Source organism: Canis lupus, chromosome 17 (genome assembly GCF_011100685.1).
Source record: "Canis lupus familiaris isolate Mischka breed German Shepherd chromosome 17, alternate assembly UU_Cfam_GSD_1.0, whole genome shotgun sequence".
NCBI classification, from domain to species: Eukaryota; Metazoa; Chordata; class Mammalia; order Carnivora; family Canidae; genus Canis; species Canis lupus.
In genome coordinates this window covers 53,934,843-53,949,002 of record NC_049238.1, presented here as the reverse complement: position 1 = coordinate 53,949,002, position 14,160 = coordinate 53,934,843, and the positions used below count along the sequence as shown (strand labels likewise).

The 14,160-nt window shown below is 43.3% G+C and overlaps 1 long non-coding RNA gene across 5 annotated transcripts in view; it reads right to left on the bottom strand.

Annotated features, from left to right (window-relative positions):
- Positions 1-9,040: 9,040 nt before the first annotated feature.
- LOC102156413 overlaps positions 9,041-14,160 on the bottom strand; it is a 30,812-nt gene continuing 25,692 nt past the window's right edge. The window contains exons 6-7 of one of the 5 annotated variants that reach the window (XR_005372618.1): positions 13,496-13,707; positions 9,041-9,998 (exon numbers count right to left, since the gene is read on the bottom strand). This is a non-coding gene — a long non-coding RNA (uncharacterized LOC102156413). Of the gene's footprint in view, positions 9,999-12,510; positions 12,973-13,495; positions 13,708-14,160 lie in introns of those variants that run through there. The other 4 variants (XR_005372620.1, XR_005372617.1, XR_005372619.1 and 1 more) reach the window with 4 other exon arrangements.

The window sequence follows — 14,160 nt, the reverse complement described above, 5'->3', positions numbered from 1 at the left end:
TAGATGCAAAGTGATTGGCTGGGATTAGCGGAGCCGTCTGTGAAGGTGAAATTGAGTGAAATGAGAAGAACCATCAACACCCCAAATCCGTGGCCTTGACTTCATCAGGCAGGCGCGATATTCATCAATGTGACCCATCTTCAGTCGAACGCAGCCCTCTGACCTTTTTTTTTTTTTAATTTTTATTTATTTATGATAGTTACAGAGAGAGAGAGAGGCAGAGACACAGGCAGAGGGAGAAGCAGGCTCCACGCAGGGAGCCCGACGTGGGATTCGATCCTGAGTCTCCAGGATCGTGCCCTGGGCCAAAGGCAGGCGCCAAACCACTGCGCCACCCAGGGATCCCCCCTCTGACCTTTTGCCAGCTTAGCCCTCTGGTCTGCAGCTGGGGGCCCTGCCAAGGGCAGGGGGCGGCAGCACCAGGTCGCCAACATTGCAGAATATCTCAAGAATATTTGAGAAGGACTGTGAATAAACCCCTACTCTTGTAATTTTACTTCAGAAAGCAAAAGAGCTTCCAGATAATGAGTATTTTGCTCCAACAAGAACTGTAGGATTGATTAGGTTCAAACTGTTAACAGACATCCTTATGGTTAATGAAGCAGCATTGAAAATGCCTCTTGATTCTCCGGAAACGTAAATCATACAAAGGCAGCAAGGACCCAGAAAAGAACTGGAGGTGGGCTAGAATAAACTGTCTGCTCGTTAATGTACTCAAGATAATGAACAAAAAAAAATGTCCTTTGAGAAGTTAATATTTATTGAGAGTTCTCTCTGTAGTGGGCAAGCAATAAACTTTGATGATTATTGTTAAAACATTCTTTGGATAACATGTTTTTCTCTGAATCTTGAGTTGGGGGACGGAAGCTCCTGCCATTTTAATTCCTTTGTTAATGTCTTTATGAATGCAATTAACACTTCATTCACGCTTCTTTGTTTCTGGATCCCATTAGGATGTGGTTTATGCCAGTTTGTCTCTCCCAGGAGACAGCCCGCATCACACAACACTTCACTCAGCTGTGTGGCTGAGCACTGACAAACTCAATTTACCAAAGGCAAGAGTGAGTTGACACCATGCTGTGGCAGTTGTCCTGATGGGAACAAATGACTCATTTCATTCCAAGGTGGAACCCACCTTCTCTGCAAAGCGCGCTTGGGTACAAGAGTAGGGGAGACACAAAGTAGCATCACTGCAGGTCCAGACCTGCAAAGAACCAACTCCTGAAGAAGGAAAAGCCAGCTACTGTAGGCACCGCAGGCTGCTCCCACCTTTCTTAAACATTCAGTGAGGGCTGACTAGGTGGATGGAAAGTTAGGGACAAGCCTGGATGTAGGGGACACAGTCTCTCCCCTCTGGAGCTTGCACTGAAATGAGAGGCAGGAGACACACATAACAAATATATCAGCAAGGGTGCAGCAGCACAGCTAAGACCTGAAAGAGTGTAGACCATTCGACCATTAGGCTGGGGGGGGAGGGGGGCTCTGTGTAATGGGGAGTGAGGGGTTGGGGAGCTTTTCTGAGGAGGTGGGACTTGCAGTCAAAGCGGTTCCCTGGCCCTGCTCCGCAGATCTTCAGGAAAGAGGGGAGGGTGGGAGGGGGTGCCTGGAGGGAGGAGAGAGACGGGTATTAGCGAAGATGCAGAGGTGCAAAGTGAATAAGAGGGTTCATGTTCATGAGAAATTATTCTCCCTTTATATTAAAGTCTCTCCTCCAATTGATGGCATCATTTCTATTTCAAATATCAGTGTGATATTTGCTCAACGGCCAAAGGCACTGCGGATGAATATATCTGAATCTTACTAAGATACTGTACAGAAGGTGGTGGAGGAGGTCTGAGGGAACGTCAGAGACAAAGGAAGGAAAGCAGAAAGAGGTACTGCCCATCTTTGGGGTGACACGCTTTCTTAAATGAAAAAGAATCACTTACTTCTAAGCCCTCTACCTGTGCCATAATTTTAAGCTTGGTTCTTTGCCTGACAAAGGCAAAAAGAACAGGATTTCTAATAATCATTACGAAGCATGAAATATTACCAGGAGAGGAAGTAAAACAGCCTATAGCCCCAAGTCATCCGTGCCTGACATTAAAGGTGTGTGAATAAATCAAAGGATTCTATTTGCGGGTTTACCCTTACTTAATGATATGCAGATTGCTTGTTTTCTTTTCTCTGAGTTTCTCCCCAAATCTAGCACATGTTCCATTAGTTATATTTATATCCTTGTTATCAAGACATGTCTCCTTGTCTTTTTCAACCAGATCTGGGCTGTCGACGCCACCGTATTCTATTATAAGGGCCGGGTACATCTCTGCCCTACTGGACACCCTTGTGCACTAAAGCATTATAGATGCAGACATGCCCTGGCACCTTTTTGCATCAGGAATGGTTCTTTTTGTTTACATTTCATCATATGTGCCCCGCTCTGCATGGGAACAATGGCTTCCTGTCTTACAATGATTCTTGGCCAAAGGACAAGTCACAAAAACATTACCACCGATCCTGATCAAAGGTTCAAGTAAGTGTGGGTAGTCCTAGGGGTACCTGTTCCTTTTCTCTAAAGCAAATAGTTGTCAATTATTAGTTGTACAACTACTCTGTGATTTGCTGGAAGAATAACAACTCATTAGAATTACTTAATGTCCAAACTTTGAAAGGGGAAAGAAAACAAAGTGATACTCTGTGTATACGGAGGTTTGGGTGAGGGGGTCTTCCGGGGTCCCCCCCCAAAAAAAGATCTTTGCGAGAAGTGAAGTCCTTGTGCTTGAGTGTGTTATTTTTTGTTTGTTTGTTCTGTTCTTTTTTTTTTTTTTGACAGAAAAAAGTCACTCTGCTTTCCCTGGCCTCAAGCCACTGGGTAGCTGTGTAAAACATAAACAGGGTCTGTGTTTTGGTGCCTCGGAGAAAGATGTAAATGTGTGAATATGATGGAAGAGGTTTTATTTTCTTTCCCCCTCACAGGAATGGTCTGACAGCCCCAGGCTGGAGAATGTGTCTCTCCCAAGTGCTCTGTCACCCTGGTAACCATGGAGACCATGACGATCGATTAGATGCCATCTGATCTCAACCTCATAAAAAAAAAAAGGCAGCAGATGGCAACCAGGCCACTAGACCTGTCTCAAGAGAGACGCAAAGGAAGAGACAGAAAGAGAAGGAAGGAGGGGAGAAAGGAGGCGGGGTGGGGGCGGATTGGTGTGGAGAAAAGAAAGCTCAGGAGCAGCTCTGGGAAATGAATGTTTTAGAAAAAAAAAAAAGTAGAAATAGAAACAGAAAACAAGGAGAGCAGGAGTAAGAGAAAGAGGACACACAAAGAAAAAATGAAATTAAACCTGATCATGCAATATGTGTTCCTGATTGGGGTTGGGGGCTGGGGGGAAAACCCGAGAGAAAGCAATCAGTGCTTTCCTAACTTGCTGTTGGTGTTTGCAGGCCTCAGAACGCTGGGGGACTGGGCCCCACGCCTTGCTGAGGGCACTCAAGAGCGTGGGCTCCTGGCTCTGCTATCAGTTGGGATCTGGTGCATCTGTCCAAGAATGCTGAGGGCTGGCTGTCAGAACACAGGGCCCCTGATCACACCGGGGTGGGTGTCCCCAGGGCCCTTCAGATGGCCAGATGCGACAGGACCTGCCACCTCCTCCCCGGCAGTGCTCTGCTTCACCCTTGAAAGGAGCAAGTGATAACCAGGTCAGCAGATACCCAAGGCAAACAGAACGGTTAAATCAGTGCTGGTAACTCAGTGTCTTAGCCCACGTCCCAGAGCAACACCATGGCTAGTATTTATAATGTGCTTATGATGCTGTGGCTGTCACATGGTGCTGATACAGATTATTTAATGTAATCAGATAGCAATGCTGTAAGACAGATGCCAAGCGCCTGGGTGGCTCAGTCAGTGAAGCCTCTGCCTTCAGCTCAGGTCACAATCCTGGGGTCCTGGGATCCAGCCCCCCATCGGGCTCCCTGCTCAGCAGGGAGTCTGCTTCTCCCTCTCCCTCTGCCCCTCCTCCCTGCTTGTGTTCTCTCTCTCTCTCTCAAATAAATGAATAAATAAAATCTTTAAAAAAAGTGCTGTTATTATCTACATGTTATAGCTAGAAACTGAATTTGGAGAGGTTAACTCACCTTCATTAAGGGCACACCTAGAATGCAGAATGTATCTAACAGTTTACTTGTATGAGGAGAGGTAATGGTGTGCTTACTCTTGATTTTTTCTTTCCTTTTCTGAATTTTTAAATAGTTGCAGATTATAAAAATTAAGACATGTTCAATGTAGAAAATGATTTAAAGCAAGAGAAATTAAAAAAAAATCCCATTAGAGATAAGCATGTAGGTTATATACTACACGACATTTTCTACGAGTATATACATTTCCATAGGACTATAGTACATTTTAACCAAATGTAGTATTAAACCTTAAATACCATTTGGTTAATCATCCCTTTTCCAACAATATGTTATGAACATCTTTCCAAATTTTTATTCTATTTCATCTTTATTTATTTGAGAGAGAACGTGAGAGAGAGAGAGAGAGAGGGAGAGAGAGAGAGAGAGAGAGCACACAAGCAGTGGGGGAGAGGGAGAAGCAGGCTTCCCACTGAGCAAGGAGCCCAACGTGGGGTTCCCTTCCAGGATCCTGGGATCATGACCTGAGCCAAAAGTAGATGCTTAGCCGACTGAGCCATCCAGGTGTCCTATTTCATCTTATTTAATGACTACATAGCACTCTACAGTCTGAAGGTACCATGATTTACTTAACTACTCCCTTATTAACTGATTTCTAGGGGTTTGCTATCATAAAAACGCTGTGGTGATCATTCTTCCATGTAAACCTTTTTTCTGTTCCTCTGATTTTTCCTTTAGGATGAAAACACAATTGCTAAATGAAAGGGTATGTTTTCAGAAAACTTTTTAGTTGAAATATAACATATATACATCAAGTGAATAAATCTTAAGTATATAGCTAGTTGAATTTTACATATGTGTGCACAACTGTATAACCATTACCCAGGTTCAATGTATTAAGCATTTGCAGCTCCCCAGACTTTCCCTATAGGCCCCTTCCTAATTGGTACCTACCCCCATCTTCTTGATCTTCATATAAATGGAACGATCCAGGGTGCATACTTCTTTTGTTTCTGGCTTCTTTGAGTCAGCATGATGTCTGTGATACTCATCCATGCTGTCGTGGTAACAGTGATTCACCCTTTATATTGCTGCACAGTATTTTATTTTTTGACTATACTACACTTTGATTCATTTTACTGTTGAGAGACACTTAGATCATTAGGAATAAAGTTGCCATGAACATTTCAGTACAGACCATTTGAAGGACATATGTACATATTATTTTGAAGCAAACTAGAAGTGGAATGAGTAGGTCATGGGGTAGGCATGTTTAGCTTTAAATGCAGGGTAAACATTTTTTTAAAAAAGATTTTATTTATTCATGAGAGACACACACACACAGGGAGAGAGAGAGAGAGACAGAGACAGAGACACAGGCAGAGGGAGAAGCAGGCTCCATGCAGGGAGCCTGACCCGGGACTCAATCCTGGCTCTCTGGGATCACACCCTGGACTGGAGGTGGCGCTAAACCGCTGAGCCACCTGGGCTGCCCCAGGGTAAACATTTTTTAAAGGGTTTTGTTTGTTGCTGTTTTGGTCTACACTTGACCCTCGAACAACACAGGCTTGAACGGCATGGGCCCACTTACACAGATTTTTTGCAGTATAGCACTATGAATGTATTTTCCTTACAATTTTAACAAAATTTCTTTTCTCTAGCTCATTTTATTGTAAGAATACAATATATGATACATAACATATGAAAGATGCACGAATCCACTCCACAGGTTCTTGGTGAGGCTTCTGGTCAAGAGTAGGCTACCAGAAATTAGGTTTTTGGGCAGTCAAAAGTCATACACAATTTTCACCTGTGCGGGAAGTGGGGCCTTGGAGCCCCTAAGCCCCACATCATTCTAGGGTCAACTATATTTTTATTTTTTATTTATTTTTTAAAATATTTGATTTATTTGACAGAGCACAAGCAGGGGGAGCTGCAGGCAGAGGACCCTGGGATCATGTCCTGAGATGCTTAACTGACTGAGCCACCCAGACGCCCTCAACTGTATTTTTAAATTGGCCTCCAAACAGTTGTCCCAATTTGAACTCCAGGCAGCCAGTGGTTTGAGAACGCTTCTCCCTCACACCCTTACCATCTGGGGGCAGTCTTTTTCATTCTTCTTACTCTTTGTCAATCTGAGTGATTAAATGGTATTTGATTGTTTACACCATGTTTGACGACCAGGTATGTCAAACAATTCTTGCTATATTACCAGATATTCTTATTTCTTTCTTCATAAATTGTCCATACATGTCATTGCCCTATTCGGTATTAGCTTCAGGATAAGGCAAAAAGGTGAAACATAATCCATATAGTCTGTACAAATTCACCAGCATTGTCAGAAAATGCATTGACATTTATGACCAGAACAAATTTACATCCTTTGCATAAGTTGACATCCTGCTCTATGTATTTCAGAAGGAAGCTAACATTTACAGAACACCTTTTACTGAGCACATTGACTTTAGGATAGCCCTATTCATTTAATTTTTATAGCTTCATTTAATTTCAGTAGTAGCATTTAATTTTCACAAAAGCTCTAAAAGGCACTTAAAATTCTGCCTATTTTTGCAAATGTAGAAATCAAGGCCCATAGTCACACAACTATTAAAGTGGAGGGACTGGGATTTCAACCCAAGACACATGAAGTCTAAAGTCGGTTTTCTTTCCTCTAGATACCATTGCTCAGGGCAGTGACCCTCATTCTTTCTTCTACTTTAGAAAGTCTAGGAGGGCTCCTGAATTCCATCCTCAATACACATATACTATTCTACTATGATATATTTGTTACTTGACTATCTAAAACCCCTGTATGATTTTTCATTCTTTTTGTTTAACTCTGTATGGATTACCTCTTCATATGGCAAATATTTTGTATATTTGTTACCTAGAAAGTATAAATCAATCTTTCCTGTACATGGTTGATCAAATGTGTCTTTCATTGGTAATTTTGAAAAGTTTGTGAGCTCCTTATCTCATTATTGGCACCATCACAGAAATGTTAAGGATTATAGTCTATCTGGGGAAACATTTTGTCATATATGAGTTATAAGATTTCAGAGCATTTCCAGGTTTTGGTGTTTGGTGCCAAATCATAAATGTTTTGAGTTGGGGCTCACTGTGAACAAATTTGTCGTCAATATCTTCACTGTAGTGATGTATCATTAGTTACATTATCTTTTTCAATATGAAATTCTTGTCAAATCATAAAGAAATTTAAATATTTTTCAAAAATGTTCTCGGAACTCACTCTTCTTCGTTAATTGGATCATTAAATAATCTAGGAGCCTATTTATTATTTCTATTAGCAATTTATCTCTTCCTCTTAATGATTTACTACTCTTGGAATCATCTTTTTTTTTTTGTTACAATTCACATGTCTAGATGTCAGAATGATTTCTACTACCATCATTTGCAAATACATGAAAAATGATTTTATTATATGGTACCAAAACACAAAAGTATACCCTACATCTTCCTGTGCCTTCCCAAGAAGAGAAAACTTCATTTTGACTAAGTGTCAATGAAAACCGCTTTGTTTACAATTGATTGGAGAGAATTTTCCACAGACTAGTTCCTGGGCTCCATTTCAAATATTCCTTTTCCTCCACTAAGGTCATAGGACATATTCATATTGTGATACAACATTTAGATCTGCCACTTTACGTTGTTAGGACAGCAGATGCATTTCCACAGTTTTCCTGAAATCCACTCCCACTGGAGGAAGGCTAGAAATATCACATTTACAAGTGACTGGGAATCACATAAATATATCACGCTACACCAAAACTAATGTATTTCTGAATCCGCTTGCCTCAGCTGCCTCCCCCCCCAACTACCAAATGCCCACAGCAACTGATGCCACCCGGTAGGAGAGCCGTTGGAATGGAGACAGGGACACCTGGGTGGCTCAGCGGTTGAGCATCTGCCTTTGGCTCAGGATGTGATCCTGGGGTCTGGGATCAAGTCCCACATCAGGTTCCTTGTGGGGAGCCTGTTTCTCCCTCTTCTTTTGTCTCTGCCTCTCTCTCTGTGTCTCTCATGAATAAATAAAATCTTAAAAAAGGAATGGAAACAGACAGAAGTCTGATCTGTCCAGACTAAACTAACTGACTTTTACAAATTTGCAAAAACATGTGACAAGGGAATGCACTGGTAGGGTTCCTCCTAGCAGACTGAGGGGCACTAATGCTTACCTTTCACCAGCTGCGTGATAAATCCGCCTCTGGAGACTTTCTTCTCTCCTATAAAGGTTTGCCCTTGGTGAGACTCAGATATAGGTCATTCATTTAGTCACAAATGTTTCTTTTGCATGTATTGTGGCTTAAACATCCTTTTGGTTAGAAGGGATAAAGTGATGAACAAGACAAATATCTCTGGCCTTGCAAAGCTTACTTTCTAGAGTCAGTGAAACAGATTTTCGAATGGCCAAGTTTTTAGTACAATCTTTAGTGCTCTCATAGAAATTTTCATTTGAGGTCCTTTATCTGTCCTCACTCCTAAGGTAACAATTGCAAACAGCAGGGATTTGGGGGATGTATTTCAGATGGGGAGGGAACACTTTTCCATTTCCTTAAAGCCTTCCATTTTCACTTATGCACAAAACTGACCTTCGCTTCCACGAATTTAAATGTCTTTCCTCCGGCCCATGCCCTTCCATCGGGAATTGTATTATTATTGTCAGAGCCTCCAGAACAATCTCTGGTATCTCAACCCAGGCATCTTGAGGCCCATTTTATGTTTTTTTTTTCCTTTTTTTAAAAGACTTTATTGACTTATTCATGAGAGACACAGAAAGAGGGGCAGAGACATAGGCAGAGGGAGAAGCAAGTTCCCTGGGGGGAGCCCAATGCGGGACTCGATCCCCGGACCCAGGATCACACCCTAAGCTGAAGGAGACGTTCAACCACTGAGCCACCCATGTGCCCCTTGAGGGCCACTTTAAATAGTATGCTAGGTTGCATCTATTTCATGCTCTACAACAGGTCTTATGCTGAGGTTGAGTACAGCCATGGTTGATGGCCAAGAGGGTCATATTCAAGCCATCCTGAGTGAGGACAGTGCTTTAGGTTTGGCACTAAATTATTTGATAGTTTAACCCTTTGCACTGGAAGGAAGCCATCTTATCTTAGTTCTATTACCTTGCAGTTTCTCTTCCTTTTATCCATTGGTCAATATTACATTCTTTCTTTACATAGGCCACATGCTTTGTTTTTCTCATTAGTACTTAGAAGTTTTTAGTTTTTGACAACTTGTATTAAGATTTCTTTATTGCAAGCAATAGAAAACTCAAACTGGCTTATAAGCTAAAATAAAGTACAGCCCCCAAAACCAAAGTCTAGAGGTTTGAGGCTTTGGGGTGGGTGGGGTCCTGTGGCTCCTGCCCCTTTCTCCCACTCTTCTCTTTGCTCTGCCCACTTGTGCTTGCACCTTCATCCTCAACCTGGCAGCAAGACATCTGTCTCAGAGGGACCTCCCATCCAGGAATGGTGATGTTCAGAGAAACTCTTCCCAAGGCAGTCTCTGAAAAATCTCTCCTTTTGTTCATCGGCCAAAATGATTACACACCCATTTCTGAACCAATCACTGGCAGTGGGTTGAGATGACCCCTGACCAGATCAGATCCAACCCCTGGGTCGAGTGGAGGCGGGAACTGGGGTTGGATCCACGTCCCTGGAGGCCGGAGAGCTCTGTGGCAGAAAGAGAAATGCCAGCGGGAGCCAGAGTTCGAGCAGCAAGGAGGAACAGGAACAGAGGACAGAGGCCAACACTGCCCTGCCACTTTGGATGGCATTCTGGTTGCCTCGGGGACATCTTGTTCATTTCTGAACGTACTTCTCCAGTTTCCAGTTAGTAAGACCAGGCTCAGACCTGCCAGATGATGACTATGAAAAAAATAAATTCATTGTGTTCAGTATGAAAATGAGGCTGGGTGTGGTACATACATGACTAAAGTACTTCTTTTTTTAGCCAAATCAGTTGAATTTTCGTTTTTGAAAATAGTCCACAGGCTTTAACTGCCAAAGTTTCCATGGAGAGGCTGGAGGGATTTTATGGAGTATACTTACCACACAGAACCAAGCTTCCTTAGAATTCTGCCCAGAGGTGCACATAACTGGGTGGTTTGGTTTCACCTATGCTTTGGCAGATCCTGAGCCACTGGGGGGCTTGGTCAGATTCTCTGGTTCTCTACCTTCTGCCTTCAGAGGCATTTTCTTTATTGAGTCAAACCTCACATGGCTACTGATGTTTGAAGGACATTTGCTGTCCTCTCCCTCTCTCTCTTCTTTGGGGGTGGGACAGAAATGGGCTGTACAGGATTCTTTAATTTTATGTAAATGACCCACCTTTTCTTCTTCCTCTGGGGTGTTATAAAAATTAGTGTTCTAAAAACATTTTTACAAAGTGCTCCCTTGAGATGCAAAGAAAAGTGCTAGCAGCACAGCAGGTTCTCCATGAAACTGTTTAAGTGGGAGGAGGGAAGGGAAGAGTCATACACGTGCCTCTGGCATTTTTCAGGTATTTGGGAATTCAAAGAAAATATATCCTTTTAAAAATGATTTTGGCTTTTCACCATCAACCAGGTCACAGACTGAGCCTCTGTTCACTTTTCCCACTTGGCTGGCTGTGAACTTAACTAGGGCACCTCAATGGGCAAGCTTAGTGCAACAGAGTGGTATTTGTGGAAACTGACCAAGTGATGAACTAGGTTTGTATTTATTATCATCACGGATACTTTCAATGTCCTTTTGATGTGCTAACAGTTCTTCCTAAGGAAAATTATGCAAACTATTAATTAAATCAAGAGCAGCAGTCCCTACTGAACTACAATATGCAGATTTGCTGATCTAGATGGACCTGAGCCAGGCAGCGGCCTTTGGCTGCACAGATGCTCTCTGGGGTCAGCTCTCCCTCACATCTGTCACCCTTCCAGAAAGGGCTACAAGAACCCTGCATCCATTGGCCTCGCTGGGCTCTCAGAGCTCCCTCACTGGGGGGAATCCAGACACATTGCTGCAATTCACCCAGGAAAGACCAACTATAGATCCAAATGACTGAACTCAGGGACTCAGGAAGGCAATACAGAACCTTCCAGTTACCCTACGAATTCCTAAGTCGTCACTGGAGTTCCTGTATGGCTTACAAGTTGTAACGGAGGTGGAAGAATGATCACACTGAAACTCAAAAGCCAGAAAGACAATGTGATGTGTTAGAAGTCGAACCTTGGTAGGCTGGGTACGTTTCACCTGCTGATAGCTTTTGGTTCTAGGAGCTACCATCTATACATACGGTGTGAGCCTTACTATCACTGGGCTGTTGATGCAAATGCTGGCCCAGGCTGGGCCTGACAATACATGTGCCGATGCCGGGCACACACAGAGGGGAGCCTTGTTATTTCTTGGTTCCCGATGTGTTCTAGTTTCATCCCTAGCCCCAACCAGCCTTTGCCCTCCTGGACCCTTGGCTGCTCTAGCAATGTCCAGCCTGCTGGCTGCCCACTCTTCCTGGTGGAGGACTTTCAGCAGCACAGCTGTAGACAGATGTGATGCACAGGATGCACAGGATGTTTTTATTTTCCTCTCACTCAAGGTTTATTCTCTCCTTCCCTTCCCAGAATAATCCCCATTTGCCCTTTTTCTCTGCCCAAACTTCTAATTTTTAGGTCAGTCTTTTTCTCTAAAATGTCATTGAGTGTTGAATTTCATATTTTACGATGTTAACTTTGTGAAATGCTTTTCCATGAAGACCTTCATGACTCCCAGGTCCTGAGCAGGGCCTTTGTGTTAGGTTCTGTACCCTTGTCTCTGCTCCATCTTCATCCAGCCATAGAAGTAGATGGAGAAATGTTCTTCCCATGGAGTAGGACAATAAAAATGACATGGAGGCTCCCCCTACCCCAGGTACCAGTTCCCTTGTTAGGGGAACCAGAAGCCTCTGAGGCCACTACTGGAGACATAATCCTTTGGCCTAATTAACCCATTTCCTCTAGTTAAAATGAATCTTTCTAAGTGGGGTCGCTTCAGCATAAATGAGTCATTTGGGCCTTCTAAGGAGGTTTCTGAAGAAGCAAAAAAATGTCAGAAGATTATGGTGTAAGTTCAGAGTGGGAATGGCAGGGTCATATGGAAAAAGGTTGAGGGAGGCGGGAGGCACAGATACGAAGAATATGTTCTCAACTGATGAGCCCCTTCTGTCTCCAACTGTTGCTAAGGGTTGGTCCATCCCAGCTGCATTGGCTTCTGGATGAAGCAGGGCCCTGAAACTAGGTGCAGGGCTTGCTCATGCTGGGTCCTAATTGACCTCAAGACAACTAGCCTCAGTAGGATTCCTGGATTCTACAAAATAATCAGCTAATCCAATGGAAAAACAAAACAAAACAAAACTGGGCTCTCTGGTTGGAGAGTTTATTTTAGTTCTTTGTTAAACTGACTGGTTGTTCATGGAACTGACCAAGTGCGTCACTGAGCAACCTGGCTGCTTTGCTGAAGAATCACAAATGAATGACATGACAGTTCTTTTGTTCTTGTGTAACAACAGCCGCAAAAAAACCCAGTCTCTTTCAATGCACAAGCAAGGCCTCTGGGAATATGGCCTAGTACCTAAGAATGCAGATGCCTAGGGTCAATTTTTGCAGTCCCTCTTTGTTAGCTGTGGGACCACTCAATGCTCTTTTCATCTGCAAATGCAGATAATAGTAACACCAACCTTGTAGAGAGTTTTCTTTTAAAGATTTTTTTAGAGAAAGAGCATGTGCAGGGAGAGGAGCAGAGGGAGAGGGACAAGTAGACTCTGTGCTGAGCATGGAATCTGATGTAGGGCTCCACGCAGGGCTCAATCCCATAACCCTGAGATCATGACCTGAGCAAAAATCAAGAGTTGGATGCTTAATCCACTGAGCCACCCAAGCACCCTGGCCTTGTAGAGTTCTTTAAGGAAGAATGATTCTGCACATGAAGTGCTTACTGAGTATCTGGCAAATACTAAGCATTTAATAGATGCCAAGTACAATTTTTAATATTAGTATGAGGCCAGTAGGTCAGTTTAATAACTACCGTCTTGACAATCAGGAACACCTACAGCATCTTCTCAACAAAAATTTATCCCCAGAGTAGTGTCTTGGGAAGAAGAAACAGCTGTGTACGAGGGTGGGGGCAGAAGGAAACAGGTTCCTCTGTCCAGTGTCCTACAAACCACTATTGCAATGTAGGAAACAGCGCCCACATTGCATGTGGCCTTCTGGGGGAAGGAGCAGGGACTGGGAATTTGGAGAACTCTGAGCCAGAGTGATTCCCAGTTCACTGCTCTCAGGAAAATGATTTGTGTCTACAATGCACGTATAAGTGTATGGCCTGAAAACATGTACATTTACACACGCACTCACTCCAGGCTGGAACAACATGGCATCGAATGTATTTTCTTTCTTGTGTTCCTTCTTATCTCTTACATCCTTTGCAGTCCATTCGGGCATAATTATTATTGCTTTGCTGGCTCGGTTCTGCAGCTCTCTAGAGTGGAGCAGATGTCAACAGCTCTGAAAGATCCCATGCTATTACACAGCAGAACAAATGAGGATGTCAGAAAAGGCTCTTCAGTCTAACAAGAAAACAGAGGAAAGAGACAAAAAGAATAAAGCCTTTGGAGACCAGCAGACTCGCTCTGATTAGATCTTATGCTAACATGATGCCCACTCTGCGTACTAACAGTGATTTAATATGTTTAAACGATACTGGGGAAATAGGTCTTGGGGAAAAAAAAAGAGAAAGAATTTCTTCCCTGGCAGGCATGATTAAGATGGTGTGGGTTCCCTAGAACACACAACTGCAGCATGAGACTGTGGAGGGCAGGCCCAAGCATTCTTGCCTACAAGGCTGGACATGGTCTCCTAACACTGGGCAGCCGCAGCTCTCCCGCCATGGGGGAGCCAGACTAGCTGCTCTGATGCATTAGCTGGCTGGTGCAGGACGGGGTGGCGGCCTCACTGCTGGGCCACTGTTTCTTCTCTTGATATGGGAAGGTGTACTTTAAAAACATTTTATATTCGGGGCC